The sequence below is a fragment of the Oncorhynchus mykiss genome, chromosome 17, assembly GCF_013265735.2.
Source record: "Oncorhynchus mykiss isolate Arlee chromosome 17, USDA_OmykA_1.1, whole genome shotgun sequence".
Taxonomy (NCBI): Eukaryota; Metazoa; Chordata; class Actinopteri; order Salmoniformes; family Salmonidae; genus Oncorhynchus; species Oncorhynchus mykiss.
The window spans coordinates 61,697,573-61,713,180 of NC_048581.1; the positions used below are offsets into that span (position 1 = coordinate 61,697,573).

At 42.4% G+C, this 15,608-nt stretch overlaps 1 long non-coding RNA gene across 10 annotated transcripts; it reads left to right on the top strand.

Annotated features, from left to right (window-relative positions):
* Positions 1-11,113: 11,113 nt before the first annotated feature.
* On the top strand, positions 11,114-15,408 carry LOC110494287. 10 transcript variants are annotated; one of them, XR_005037032.1, is made up of 7 exons: positions 11,114-11,282; positions 11,537-11,631; positions 13,116-13,188; positions 13,873-13,972; positions 14,061-14,150; positions 14,742-14,861; positions 14,973-15,408. It is a non-coding gene; the product is annotated as an uncharacterized LOC110494287 (long non-coding RNA). The 10 variants fall into 10 exon arrangements; XR_005037035.1 differs by having other exon boundaries at positions 11,540-11,631; XR_005037034.1 differs by lacking the exon at positions 11,114-11,282 and adding an exon at positions 11,329-11,346 and having other exon boundaries at positions 11,540-11,631.
* The last annotated feature ends 200 nt before the right edge of the window (positions 15,409-15,608 follow it).

Sequence of the window (15,608 nt, forward strand, 5' to 3'; positions counted from 1 at the left end):
AAAGCACCACGTACTGCGCAGGTCTGCCTGCATCAGGATTGTTGCTGTCATCAGTGCGAACCATGGAGGTACCTATAGCTGAGAGACAACCAAAGGTGTTGTGTTGGAAATTGTAAAACAGGAAGGAGCACTGTGCTGTATCTGAACAGGTGCTTATATTACCTTAGAATGGGTCCAATGAGCCCTGGATATCAGCTGAGATCTGGCCGGCGATGATCACTGCGTGAATGGGGGTGTTCTTTACAGCTCAAAAACACCTGTTCTTGAGCTGTAAACACTGTCCTCTGCCCCTATTGCCCCTGGTCCACTTCAATATTAGGGCACTTTTGTCTTATGACTGCCTCATCACATACACCTGACCATCAAAACCCCACCATGATACACATAACAACCAAATAGACCGCTGATTGATTCTAAAACAGTGTAGTGTGAAGGTTAGTAAGATGACCCTCCAATTATTGATAGACAATACCAGAGATCAGGGCTGAATTTATATTTTATTTTGAGTATATTGATGCATTTGTCATTGTGTTTTGATAATGAATTACTTATCAAGGACACTGCTAAAGTCATATTTCACCTGAACGAAGTAACCTGTGGTGGTTGTGAAAATATGACCCAATTTATTTCTTCAGATTGCAACATTTACTTGTTTATTTGTTTGTTCATATGAACAAAGGATTTATAGGGAAATATGAGAGAGAGAGAGAGAGAGAGAGAGAGAGAGAGAGAGAGAGAGAGAGAGAGAGAATGAATGCACTTGACCCTTCTGGCAGTCGCTGTCGTTGATGCTTGCATAAGACTGAAGGTCAGACATAAGCGCTGACTGCAGTTTTCCCTGTTCTGCAGCACTCAGAGTGAAGGGTCAAAGGTTGATCTGATAGGGATGTACACGATGAGCTCTGTTCTACTGGTAAGGAACACAGTATCTCATTTAGATAGGTACACAATGATCTCTGTTGTACTGGTACGGAACACAGTATCTCCATTAGAGAACTGAGGTAGCCCAAAAATAACTTTATAACACCTACAGTATAACACTATATATCCATATATCCACTGAAAACACACCATCACACTTTATATTACAATATTTTAATTCTTTATCTTTCTCATACACAATCTAACATTCACATAATTCACTATAAAAAGCCAATATATGTACTGTATTCACTTTGAACCCTTAACAGGTCCCATGCCCAACTCTCTGACGGGCCCTTTGTTCACAAGCTCTTTGATTTCTTCCTACTTCCTGAATGAAAGTGTTCACATTTACCTGGTGCCTTTTGAAAGAAAGTGTTCACACACACACCCTTTCATATGGTGACCTATTGTGGTTACCGCTATGTGGAATCAATTAGCAATCATGTATCATACATGTAGTTTAGATGTTCACACTTTACAAACACGTTTAATTTCTGTATTTCTTTGTACCTTTATTTAACTAGGCAACTCAGTTAAGAACAAATTCTTATTTATAATGAAGGCCTGCCTACCAAACACCTCCACGACAAGAGAGACACCACAACACTTCATAAAGAGAGAACTAAGACAACAACATAGCATGGCAGCAACACATGACAACAACATGGTAGCAACAAAACATGGCAGCACACAATGTTCCCCTCTCTGGGGCTCGAGGGCGCCAGACTGCCCTTCATTACACACACCTGTCACCATCATTACACTCATCAGCGATCATTGGACTCACCTGGACTCCTTAACTTTGTTGATTGCCCATTTATATCTGTCTGCTCCTCAGTTTGTTCCCTGTGTCAACATTGACGTCGTTACGTTTTGCCCTGTCCAGACGCTGTCATTTGTTTCTTGTCTATTATCCATTAAATGTTCACTCCCTGTACTTGCTTCTCATCTCCCAGTGTCAGTCCTTACAGAATGCTGACACCACTATTTGAAGCATCGGGGAGTTCTTGTTTTTTGTTTTTGTTGGTGACGTCAGGTCCTGGTGCCACCGCCGATGGAACCGGGGGTGTCTCAGCTGGCTCATCTGACTTCCATGCCGTAGCTGGCTCGAGAGGTTTCCTTGCCTCAGTTGGCTCGGTAGGCTCCCATCCCACGTCATGCTTCAGCCGGCTCGTCGGGCTCCCACGCCTCAGCCGGCTCCCACGCCTCAGCCGGCTCGACGGGCTCCCACGCCTCAGCCGGCTCGACGGGCTCCCACGCCTCAGCCGGCTCGACGGGCTCCCACGCCTCAGCCGGCTCGACGGGCTCCCACGCCTCAGCCGGCTCGACGGGCTCCCACGCCTCAGCCGGCTCGACGGGCTCCCACGCCTCAGCCGGGTCGTCGGGCTCCCACGCCTCAGCCGGGTCGTCGGGCTTCTACGCCTCAGCCGGCTAGTCCAACGCCATGCCTCAGCCGGCCCGTCAGGCTCGCCCAGGTGGGATGCAGGGTGGTGCCCCTAGAGGGGGGGGGGGGGTACTGTCACGCCTGCTCCCGCTTCCCCTCTCTGCCCTTCATTACGCACACCTGTCACCATCATTACATGCATCAGCGCTCATTGGACTTACCTAGACTCCTTTACTTTGTTGATTGCCCCTCTATATCGGTCTGCTCCTCAGTTTGTTCCCCATGTCAGCATTAATGTAGTTTATTTTTCCCCTGTTCAGACACCGTCCTTGTTTGTTTCTTGTCTATTATCCATTAAATGTTCACTCACTGTACTTGCTTCTCATCTCCCAGTGTCGGTCCTTACACAACATGGTAGCAGCACGAAACATGGTACAATCTTCTGGTACAAGGCTCAAACATCTTGTGACAGGTATACAGAGATGACCAGTTTACAGAGGAGTATCGAGTGCAGTGACGTGTCCTATAAGGAGCAATGGTGGAAAATCTGATGGCCGAATGGTAAAGAACATCCAGCCGCTCGAGAGCACCCTTACCTGCCAATCTATAAATCACATCGCATGGGTAGGATGGTCATCTGAATCAGTGTTAGTTTGGCAGCTGGGGTGAATGTGGAGCGATTACAATAGAGGAAACCATGTCTAGATTTAACCTTAGCTTGCAGCTCTGATATGTGCTGTGAGATATAGTATATCTAGTAGACAAACCAGTTTAAAATCTATAGGTTTACCAAACGGTTAAGTGATTAACCATTAAGCGCAGTTGGATTAAGTGATGGTCAAATATATTTAAACAAATGAGAAGAGAATCATAGGAAAAGTTTTGTGAGCATTGCATTGTGAAAGACAATTACTTTATATGAAAGATATTTCTAGATGAAACACTGATTAGGTTTGGTGAAAAGTTCCTTTGTGATTAGGTGTGTTGTACTAAGTCAATTGAAAAAGTGATTAAAGTTGTGAAAAACAGCCTTTTTGATTATCTGTTTTGAGTTTTGTACCAAGAGTTGTGAAATTTTACCAAATACTTGTGAAAATAGTACCAAAGCGATAAAAGAAACCCTGTTAAATAACCCTTTCTTTGAAAAAAAGGATGAAAAGGGTTCTAGGTAGAACCCTTTGCCTTACAAAGAACCCTCATCTCCCCCAAAAAAAGAATTGGATAAAAAACAGTTATTGATAGAACCTTATCACTCCGTAAAGAACCCTTTTGCAACCCTTTTTTCTAAGTGTGTAGAACTGTACCATAACTAGACTCTGCTAGGTACCAACACACACCATGCATTTGAACTAATCACAACTTTCTCATTAAAGCCCCAATCAGCGTAGCTGCCCTTGACTGCCACTTACCCAATGCTTATGGCTTTGATGGATGTGTGTTTAAAGAGGCGGACAACAGAGAGAGGGAGGCAGATGGCAGGGAACTGTTGTGTCTAATGAAGTCCGGGCCATCGTCATTGACCATGTGGAAAACAGAGGCCTTACCATGGCAGAGGCTGCCAGATTAGTTCACCCCAATCTGAAAAGATCAACTGTCAATTCCATCATGAGAACATTTCGGCAAGAAAACCGATAAGTCTGCATTATGCTTTACCATTACATTTACAGTAAATGACATGTTGTAATGCATGTAAATTCACTAAACATGTTACAGTATTCTTACAGTATTATCTATTGACAGTATACTCAGTTCTACCCTTAGAATTGACAGAAGACCCCTTGGTGGTGGCCATGGCCGTGTGCTGACCGACCAGCAGGAGTGGAAATGGTGAGGGCCAGGAATGACATGCGGCTGTCCGAAATAAAGCACGCCATTGAGGAGAACAATGACACCTTTGTCAATGCGGCATCCATCAGCCTACCAACAATCGCCCGACAGGTATCTCTGAAACACATTTACCTGGTGCCTTTTGAGAGAAAGAACGAACGAGTGAAACAACTGCGGGCCGAGTATGTTCAGATACAGCACTGTATACTGTATTACTGTTACTATTTGATACAAATCCTAATTCACAATATCATATTGAAATTATACTGTAAAAATAACTAACCAAAATATATTTTTAGAGGGTGCTGGTGTTTGATGCTGCTGTGAACCATCACAAGTATATCTTTATTGAAGAAGCGGGATTCAACCTGACCAAAACTCGGCACCGTGGGTGGAACCTTATCGGCCAATGGGTGACCGCCCAAGTGCCTTGACAACTTAGGAAAACATCTCCATGTGCGCAGCCATCTCTGAAGATGGTGTGGTAGAACATAGGCCATTACTTGGATCCTACAATGTTGCACACCTCATTGTGTTTCTCAATTAAATTGAGCAAGGTGTCAAGGTGAAAAGGTCACCTATGTCATTGTGTGGTACTAAGTTAGGTTCCACCAGGCATGGTTTCGGGCCCATCCCCGTTTCGTGACCCTATACTCTCTTTTTTTCAGCACTATTGAGGATTTGTTTTTCAGCTTAGAGGTGGAAGGTGTACGATTGCCATTCGTGCCACCCTCCTTCTGGCTATGGATGAGGCATGTGACGACATTATTGCAGACCCATGTCAAGCTTGGATTCGCAATGCCAAAAGTTATTTCTCACGGTGCATGAACAATGAGGATGTTATGTGATGTAGATGACCATTTTTGGCTAAATCCTCAAGACAGGCTTGATGCAAATTAATGCATGCTAAATGTGGTGTTTTATTTTCATTCATTTAATTTGTTTAATTTCTTACATTTGATTACAGACAGTACACCAATGTTGCAATTATTTATATGAATAATATATTTTGTTGCATGAATGATTGTAGAGGATGTCTTCATTGATCCCACCTTTAATTAAACATTGGATAGATATTATGGAAATGAATTTTCTGTACATTTTGTTGGGTTATGTAAGTGTATTGCCTAATGTGTAAACTGTGTAATCTACTGTAATTGACAGTACTGTAGCATATTACTTTCAGCACTTCTAGGGGCGATTTGAAACACACATAGCACTTTTTTGCTATTAGATTAACTGGTAATTAAAACAAATCAATTGAAAAGATATCGTTATGTTGTGTTTTGGTGATTAAACCAATGTTTTCATTACATTTCACAATAAACTTATATGTTGAATCAATGGTTGTGTGGTGAGAGATGTTTACAGTACAAATGAAAGCACAATGATGGGTTTTGACTGAAAGATTGGCTCCGTTACAAGTGTGACCGGTTTAGAGTTTTGCACTAAGAGTTGTGAAAATGTACTACATACACTACATGACCAAAAGTATGGGCATTAATATGGAGTTGGTCCACCCCCACCCTCCCTTTGCTGTAATAACAGCCTCCACTCTTCTGGGAAGGCTTTCCACTAGATGTTGGAACATTGCTGCGGTAACTTGCTTCCATTCAGCCAAAAGAGCATTAGTGATGTCAGGCACTGAACCATGAAAACATCCCCAGACCATTATTCCTCCTCCACCAAATTGTATTGTTGGTGTGATGCATGCAGGCAGGTAGTGTTCTCCTGGAATCCGCCAAACCCAGATTAGTCCGCCAGACTGCCAGATGGTAAAGTGTGATTGATCACTCCAGAGAACATGTTTCCACTGCTAAAAAGATGAATAGGACAGGGCTCAAAAGAAGGATGGGACATGGCTCAAAAAAAGGATAGGACATGGCTCAAAAGAAGGATCGGATATGGCTCCAAAAAAGGATACGACAGGGCTCAAAAGAAGGATAGGACATGGCTCAAAAGAAGGATATGACATGGCTCAAAAGAAGGATAGGACAGGGCTCAAAATAAGGATAGGACAGGGCTAAAAAGAAGGATAGGACAGTGCTCAAAAGAAGGATAGGACAGTGCTCAAAAGAAGGATAGGACAGAGCTCAAAATAAGGATAGGATATGGCTCAAAAAAGGATAGGACATGGCTCAAAAGAAGGATAGGATATGGCTCAAAAAAAGGATAGGACATGGCTCAAAAGAAGGATAGGATATGGCTCAAAAAAAGGATAGGACAGGGATCAAAATAAGGATAGGATATGGCTCAAAAAAAGGATAGGACAGGGCTCAAAAGAAGGATAGGACATGGCTCAAAAGAAGGATAGGACATGGCTCAAAAGAGGGATAGGACAGGGCTCAAAAGAAGGATAGGACAGTGCTCAAAATAAGGATAGGACAGGGCTCAAAATAAGGATAGGACAGGGCTCAAAATAAGGATAGGCCAGGGCTCAAAAGAAGGATAGGACAGGGCTCAAAAGAAGGATAGGACAGGGCTCAAAATAAGGATAGGACAGGGCTCAAAATAAGGATAGGACAGGGCTCAAAAGAAGGATAGGACAGGGCTCAAAATAAAGGATAGGACAGGGCTCAAAATAAGGATAGGACAGGGCTCAAAATAAGGATAGGACAGGGCTCAAAATCCTCAGATGAAAATAATACAACAAATGTTTTGTTTGAATCAGTAATGTTACACATGCACTACTCTTTATTGCAGCAGCCAACTGTATGACTATCTGTGCCTTTATATAAATAACACAGACAGAACTGTAGGGGTTGGGGGAGCTGTCTTTCTCCAGTTGTGTGTGCATAATCTGGAATAATCTGGATTAAGACTGTGGACTGGACAGCAGTACTGAAGCACTGTGTTTAATGCAGCTGGGTTATGTTGTTGCTGCATCTACAGTATAACACCACAGACAGTAAATGGTATAGAGATACTGCTGACGTTCCCAGGTTAAGTGGGTGTGATACTCATAAATTTAACCTGAGCCACAATAGTACAGGTCAGAACACAGGCCCTGAGCCTTTCTGAGGAATGAAGAAGACATGTCTCTACAGTAATTGTGTTACGATGTGGTGTTATGGGCTACTGTTCTGGACAATTGAGCTAAAGGGTAATTCAAAAAGTTTATAGAGTTTTGCATAGCTATAGATGCTGTGTATAGATTTGGTACAATGTGTTCAGAGAATAATGAACTGTTTCATGTTTGTGAGTGAGTGGATGAGTGGAGGCAAAGAGAGGATATTGGAGGTAGTAGAGTGAGCTCTCCATTGCTGTACAGTAACCGCATGGTAGAGAGTGTGACTTTCTGCTCTGTGAGTGAGTCATATTGTGGTTCTCTACTCTGCCCGACTGGACAATATGTCTTTAAATGGCACACCCACAGTATCTCCAGTCAGTGCTTAAGTGAACCTCTTGTCTGCGTCATGGCCCACTACAGGTCAGAGAACAGCTTCCTTTCCCACACCTTAGCAACTCAGCTACGTGTGTGTAAGTAAGAGAGGTGGGTGGTGTAGGTATTTAAGTGTAGTTTCCTGCAAATTACACAACGCCTGAGGTTGTGAGTGGCAACGAACACTATGGTGATGTCATTATTGGTTTGTGAGAGTAATTGTCAATGAGACACACAATGACAAAAAAATCCCACTGAGTGATGTCATTTACACCCAGTAAAATGTGCAGCTATTTTCTGTTATGTTTTGTCAAATTGTATTCTGGTTTTCTGTTTTCTATCAGGTGTGCTGTGTTGTAAGACACCTTTTAAATTTTTTGTTGTGTTAGAGCACGTCTTTTGTTGCGATAACTACTATTAGCAGATAGCCATGTTTACTACACTGTTAGCCATTTTTGTAATTTTATCAGTAACTTACTGTATTTATCAACAGTATGATACTGTTTACAGTAGATACAGACAACAGGGTCCAGATGCTACAGGCTGGCCACTGGCAGGGCCAACCAAGCATAGAGCAGCAAACCTTGTGAAGATGTCAGTACACACAATACACTACAGCGGCCTATCATTCCTCCAGTACTGTACAGTACACAGTCAATCAGAGAAGTCTGTGTCTGTCAGTCTGCAAGCAAAAGTAATAACCCAAGGCAAGTAAAGAACAGACACCATTTTTGTAAAAATAAATATTTAACTAGGCAAGTCAGTTAAGAACAAAAATTCCTATTTACAATGACGGCCTACCAGAAGGTCAAAGGCCTCCTGCGGGGACGGGGGCTGGGATGTTTTTATTTTTTTATATATATATATATTTATATATATATATATATATATATATATACAGTTGAAGTTGTAAATTTACATACACTTAGGTTGGAGTCATTAAAACTCATTTTTCAACCGCTCCACAAATTTCTTGTTATCAACTATAGTTTTGGCAAGTCGGTTAGGACATCTACTGTGTGCATGACACAAGTCATTTTTCAAACAATTGTTTATAGACAGATTATTTCACTTACAGTTTACTGTATCACAGATCCAGTGGGTCAGACGTTTACATACACTAAGTTGACTGTGCCTTTAAACAGCTTGGAAAATTATGTAATGGCTTTAGAAGCTTCTAATAGGCTAACTGAAATCATTTGAGTCAGGAGGTGTACCTGTGGATGTATTTCAAGGCCTACCTTCAAACTCAGTGCCTCTTTGCTTGACATCATGGGAAAATCAAAAGAAATCAGCCAAGACCTCAGAAAAAAATTGTAGACCTCCACAAGTCTGGTTCATCCTTGGGGCAATTTCAAAACGCCTGAAGGTACCACGTTCATCTGTACAAACAATAGTACACAAGTATAAACACCATGGGACCACGCAGCCGTCATACCGCTCAGGAAGGGGATGTGTTCTGTCTCCTAGAGATGAACGTACTTTGGTGCGAAAAGTGCACATCAATCCCAGAACAACAGCAAAGGACCTTGTGAAGATGCTGGAGGAAACAGGTACAAAAGTATCTATATCCACAGTAACAACGAGTCCCATATCGACATAATCTGAAAGGCCGTTCAGCAAGCAAGAGGCCACTGCTCTAAAACCGCCATAAAAAAAGCCAGACTACGGTTTGCAACTGCACATGGGGACAAGATTGTATTTTTTGGAGAAATGTCCTCTGGTCTGATGAAACAAAAATAGAACAGTTTGGCCATAATGACCATCATTATGTTTGGAGGAAAAAAGGGGAGGCTTGCAAGCCAAAGAACACCATCCCAACCGTGAAGCACAGGGGTGACAGCATCATGTTGTGGGGGTGCTTTGCTGCAGGAGGGACTGGTGCACTTCACAAAATAGATGGCATCATGAAGAGGGAAAATGATGTGGCTATATTGAAGCAACATCTCAAGACATCAGTCAGGAAGTTAAAGCTTGGTTGCAAATGGGTGTTCCAAATGGACAATGACCCTAAGCATAGTTCCAAAGTTGTGGCAAAATGGCTAAAGGACAACAAAGTCAAGGTATTGGAGTCACCATCACAAAGCCCTGACCCCAATCCTATAGAAAATTTGTGGGCAGAACTGAAAAAGCATGTGCGAGCAAGGAGGCCTACAAACCTGACTAGGTTACACCAGCTCTGTCAGGAGGAATGGGCCAAAATTCACCCAATTTATTGTGGGAAGCTTGTGGAAGGCTACCTGAAATGTTTGACCCAAGTTAAACAATTTAAAGGCAATGCTACCAAAAACGAATTGAGTGTATGTAAACTTCTGACCCGCTAGGAATGTGATGAAAGCAATAAAAGCTGAAATAAATCACTCTCTACTATTATTCTGACATTTCACATTGTTAAAATAAAGTGGTGATCCTAACTGACCTAAGACAGGTAATTTTTACTAGGATTAAATGTCAGGAATTGTGAAAAACTGAGTATAAATGTATTTGGCTAAGGTGTATGTAAACTTCCGACTTCAACTGTATATAGGACAAACACATCACAACAAGAGAGACACCACAACACTACATAAAGAGAGAACTAAGACAGCATTATAGCATGGCTGCAACACATGAAAACACAGCATGGTAGCAAAACAACATGGCAGCAGCAGAACATCGTAGCAGCACAAGACATGTTACAAACATTATTGGGCACAGACAACAGCACAGGGCAAGAAGGTAGCGACAACAATACATCACGCAAAGCAACCATAACTGTCAGTAAGAGTGTCCATGATTTCATCGGATATGAGTAGACAGATATTGGAATACATGAGAGAAAGATGTTTGACCCAGCATCAGAGGATACATTCCAGGGAAAGAAAGAGAGAGAGAAAATTTGAAAAGAGAGAAAGATGGAGAATAGAGTCAGAGACACCATCAAAGAGAGAGAGAGGGGGAGGGAAAGAGAGAAAAGGAAAATATAGAAAGACGGGTAGAAGAAAGAGAGAGTTATCTGAGTAGTCATGTCCTGGGCTGTTTGATTGTTCTTGGTGTGTTCCAGCGAGCCAGCAAACAGACAGGAAACAAGAGGAAGAGGATAAGACAGCAGAGTAGAGAAGAGAGGAGTGACTCACTCTGCTCAGTCCTGTGGTTGTGGTGGTCTTGTGATTACTGCTCCCATTGCTTTCTTGCTCTCTCTCTCTATCTCTCTCTCTCTCTCTCTCTCTCTCTCTCTCTCTCACTCACACACATTGTTACTGTCTGTATCTACAGATTCTTTCTTCTGGTGAAGACACAGCATGGTGTGGTGTGGTGTGCATGCGCGCGTGCCTGCCTGCCTGCCTGCGTGCGTGCCTGCCTGCCTGCGTGCGTACCTACGTGTGAGCGAGCATGCGTGTGTCACACCCTGGTCTGTTTCAACTGTCTTTGTGCTTGTCTCCACCCCCCTCCAGGTGTCGCCCATTTCCCCCATTATCCCCAATGTTTTTATACCTGTGCCCTCTGTTTGTCTGTTGCCAGTTTGTTTTGTTTGTCAAACCTACCAGCGGGTTTCCCCTTGCTCCTGTCTTTTTCTAGTTCCTGTTTTCTAGCTTTCCCGGTTTTGACCATTCTACCTGCCCTGAGCCTGCCTGCCGCTCTGTACCTTGTCACACCACCCTGGATTATTGACCTCTGCATGCCCTGACCCCGAGACTGCCTGCCATTCTGTACCTTACGGACTCTGATCTGGATAACTGACATCTACCTGCCCTTGACCTGTCGTTTTGCCTGCCCCCTGTTCTAGTAATACACTTTTGTTACTTCGACACAGTCTGCATCTGGGACTTCTCCTGAAACGTGATAGCATGTGTGTTTTCATACGAGCATGTCTGCGTGACTGTGTTTGTATCTGTGTATGAGGTACCCCATGCTCACACTATCTAACCTTCACTGCACCTGTCCCTACAACAACCCCTCAAGGCCTTGCCTTCACTTCCTCTCTCAGTTTCTCTGACAACTGTCTCATATTAACTCCCACTTTCACTTCCTGGTTTAAGCAGTGGCTGTCTTACAACAAACAAGAACAGGGCAAAGAAACCAGTCCTGCCAGGAAGACATAAAGGGAGATAAGAAAACAACAACATCAGTACAGGTAAAATGTATATGTAAAAAAATATATATATTTATTGTAGTCCAATGTTTTATTGTGGTATTGAAAATATTTCATCACCACTATCAGTAAGAGTGATATTATTATTTTTGAACCTTTATATAACTAGGCAAGTCAGTTATTAAGAACACATTCTTATTTACAATGACGGTCTACATCGGCCAAACCCGGACGATGCTGGGCCAATTGTGCGCCACCCTATGGGACTCCCAATCACGGCCGGTTGTGATACAGCCTGGATTCAAACCAGCGTGTCTGTAGTGACGCCTCTTAACACTGAGATGGAGTGCTTTAGACCGCTTCGCCACTCGGGAGAACAATGCCATTTGTTCAGATAACAGATGATTTATTGATCTATTAAATAATTCCTTCAGGCATCAGTCTCACTTCAGAATCCAAACCGGATGTAATATATTTCTTGCCACTAGTTGGCTTTGTGACGCTAGTCTGATTTCCAATAGCGAACACTGTAAACAGAAAGAGTTGCGTACTTCTTCACCCAGCACGGTCACTGAGCTGGCAAGCTAAAGTTAGCTAGTGAGTCACAGAAATGTACGTTCAGTCTGTTAATTATTTCAGTCCGATTGGACTTATCCTACTCAAATCAACATGGCTCAACATAGTTTTTCGTTTTTGACCTCGACATTCTTGCTGGATAGATACTGTGATAGCTAACATGTGGGCTAATCTCCTGTGGATGCCTCCCTCTAGTTCCCTAGAGCAGCAGACCGGTTAGTCAACTTTGCTTTCGAACATTGTAATCATCTGTAAAGTTGTTTTACATTAAATCACACTAGCTAGCTAGCTATATTTTGTTAAAAAGCCTGTTGATGTAATTGGTTGTTTATTTGGAGCTAGCTTACTAAGCTATCACTAGCTAGCTAGGTGGTTAATGTGGCGTAGGCAACAGTACCTTTACAGTGTTACTGAATGACAACAATATAGCCTTGTAGTTGGCAAGTTGGTTGATATGGGGTGCAGTAGGCTATAGTACAACAGTACTAAATGATAACAACGTGCCTTGTCACTAGCTAGTAGTTGGTTGATGGGGTGGGGTAAATTAGGCTACAATACAGCAACAATAGCCTTCCTACTGTTCTGTTATTCGTTGGGTCTGGAAATGGTTAAATTAGATAATATTATAGAAATATCACACATTCCTGCAGCTGGGGTGGTGTCACATTGTCTTTATCCATACCATAGCTGCAGCTATGCCTTTTACTTGAGAGCTCTGTCTTTGCCAGGTCTCCCTTGACAAAATAATGTTTTTTTTGACCTGGTAAAATAAGCTTGTGTCCACTCTCACTAGATATAATTGTGTGGTTCGGTGGCAGATTTTCAAAAGAAAATAGACATATACAGTATATCATCAGCAATTTTCAACCAGATAAGATACACAGCTAACCCACATTTAATTGAATTCATAAATGTGGACACTAATTATTGTTAATATTCCAATCCTCTAGGCCCTCCATTCCCAAACCTGAAGCCCCCTGTCCCCAGCAGGAAATACCAAGAAAAACTTCCTATTGAGGAAATGTAAGATAACTAACTCAATGTCATATTTAGATTTAGGGTTACTGACATGAACAGAAGCATATACAAGCAATTTATCAAATGTATTTTATAAAGCCCCTTCTTACATCAGCAGTTGTCACCAAGTCCTTATACAGATACCCAGCCTAAAACCCCAAAGTGCAAGCAATGCTGATGCATAAGCACAGTGGCTAGGAAAAACTAGAGAGGAAAACCTAGAGAGGAACCGGGTTCTGGGGGGTGGCCAGTCCTCTTCTGGCTGTGCTAGTGGAGGTTATAAAACAGTACAGCGTTTTAGGCCAGATCGTTCTTCAAGATCGTTCTGCCTCAGGTCCTGCAGCCTTTATTTAATTGTTGTAGACTAAGCCCTAGAGGTTTTGTAACGTCACAGGATTTAGCATACTTGTCAATCCAGATCTGAATATTTGATATCCTTTTTACTGTACACTGTTTTTTTTTCTCCTAAGCTAATCACTGAATGTCCTACTACAAGGATGTGGTCAGGTTGACACACTTATGAGCCACAATAACACAGATCACACACACCACAGATTGCGAGGGCAAGTACAATGATCAGTTGGGAAATTGAAGTCTGCTGCATGGTTGCCCCACATACAAACACACTTAATTTAGGTTAGTGTGTAGTCTAGGCTTTATCGTTAAAATAATATAGTGTCTATCTTTCAGATCTGTCAACTAGGCTCGGTGGGTGTTTCCACAAAGATGTTCCAGACCTGGAGTGGCACGCTGGAACTTCCAGAGGCTTGTAGACCTGAAGCAGTGTGAGGTAGGTAATTATCACACACACGTATACACACTCACTCTGTTTTGGTGTATAATTATTTTCACTTATGAAAATTGTTCCTCTCTTTTAGATCTGACACCCCTACTAGCTCAACCACAGTTCTCACAGCTGCAGTCGTCTGCTCCTGCACCTGCTACACCGGCCACGACAGGTGATTCAGGTAATTATCACATGCTTGTATAGACACACGCATACTCTTCCTCACTTTGGGCTCTATTCAATCACATCCACTTTAGCCGACATCTGCATAGCAGTTGTTTTGGCGGTGTCTGAGATGAAACTGTGTTAGAGCTGTCAAATTCACCAGCGGCTCCTGGCATTATACCTAAAGCGGACATTGCCGTTGGCTGCACAGAGTCGTATTAACAGAAATCTCATGCAGCCCTGTTTACAAGTTAGAACACGGGAATTTGAGATGTAATCTCCACCTCATTTAGGCTGATATAAATCCTCATTATTTAGTTGAATGATTTAGAATTTGAGCATTATTTCTCTATAACCTGCACTTTCTCATTCTGAACTTGTAACGCGAGTAGGACGGGTGTAGTTTCGTGTCAGTGATCAACAGCAGCTTCTTCCTGATTTGACAGATCCTACTCAGTTATACCTCAGACACCGGCAAAACATCAGCTATGCGTGTGTCGGCTATCGCCGGTTAACTCTTAATCTGATTGAATCTAGGCCTTACACTCATTCAGTCTGTTTAGTTGTATGATTATTGTCAGTTAAGAAAATTATGCCTCTCTTTTAGATCTGCCACCCCCAGCAGTCCAGCAGTCCTCTGCTGTGGTATTTAATTTACCGGCTACACCGGTTCCTACTACACTGGCCGTGAAGGGAGAATCTTTTGAGGATTCCCAGATGGATACAGGTCATTTAGAATGATATTACATACACATACGCTCACTCACACCAACAGATGTGCACACAAACATGTTGTTGAACTGTATACTTACTGTCACGTTGTGCATCTCTCTTTCAGATCTGCCATGCACTCCACCACTACCCCAGACAGCCTCACCCAGAAGTGCATGCACCGGGCCTATCACAAAGCAGAGATGGGTGGCTGACAAGGAAAAATAAAATACAACATGCACACACACTCTCTCTGTTACACACACATTATCCCCAATGTAAATAAATTGTAATTATTTTATTTTAGGATTGGAGATATCTTACGCCTACATATTCATTATCAATAGCTACACAATTACTCTATCCAATCAAAGTGTGATTGATAATATTGTAAGATTATTGCTTAATTTGTAGTTTGAGGAAATTCTGTGTGCTTTTTTTCTGAGTTGAAAAACATGCCTCCCTCTCTCTCTCACTCACACACACCCAATGTAAATACATTGTTTATTTTATGTATGCTCTATTTTATTTGAGGATTGTGTGCAATAAAGTACATTCACAGTTAAAGCAACAGTTTGGTTTATTGGATATTTCTCTGATTAAAATAAATAAATGACCAAAAGGAAGTTGGCAGACCTACAACCAACCCCCTGGGAGTGTGTGTAGGTTTTGTCATCTGGAGCTGACACGGCCCCAACAGCCCTCACATATGTACAGGGTTCCCATGAGTGGCAGGCAAATATGTTTGTTTTGCAAAATACGT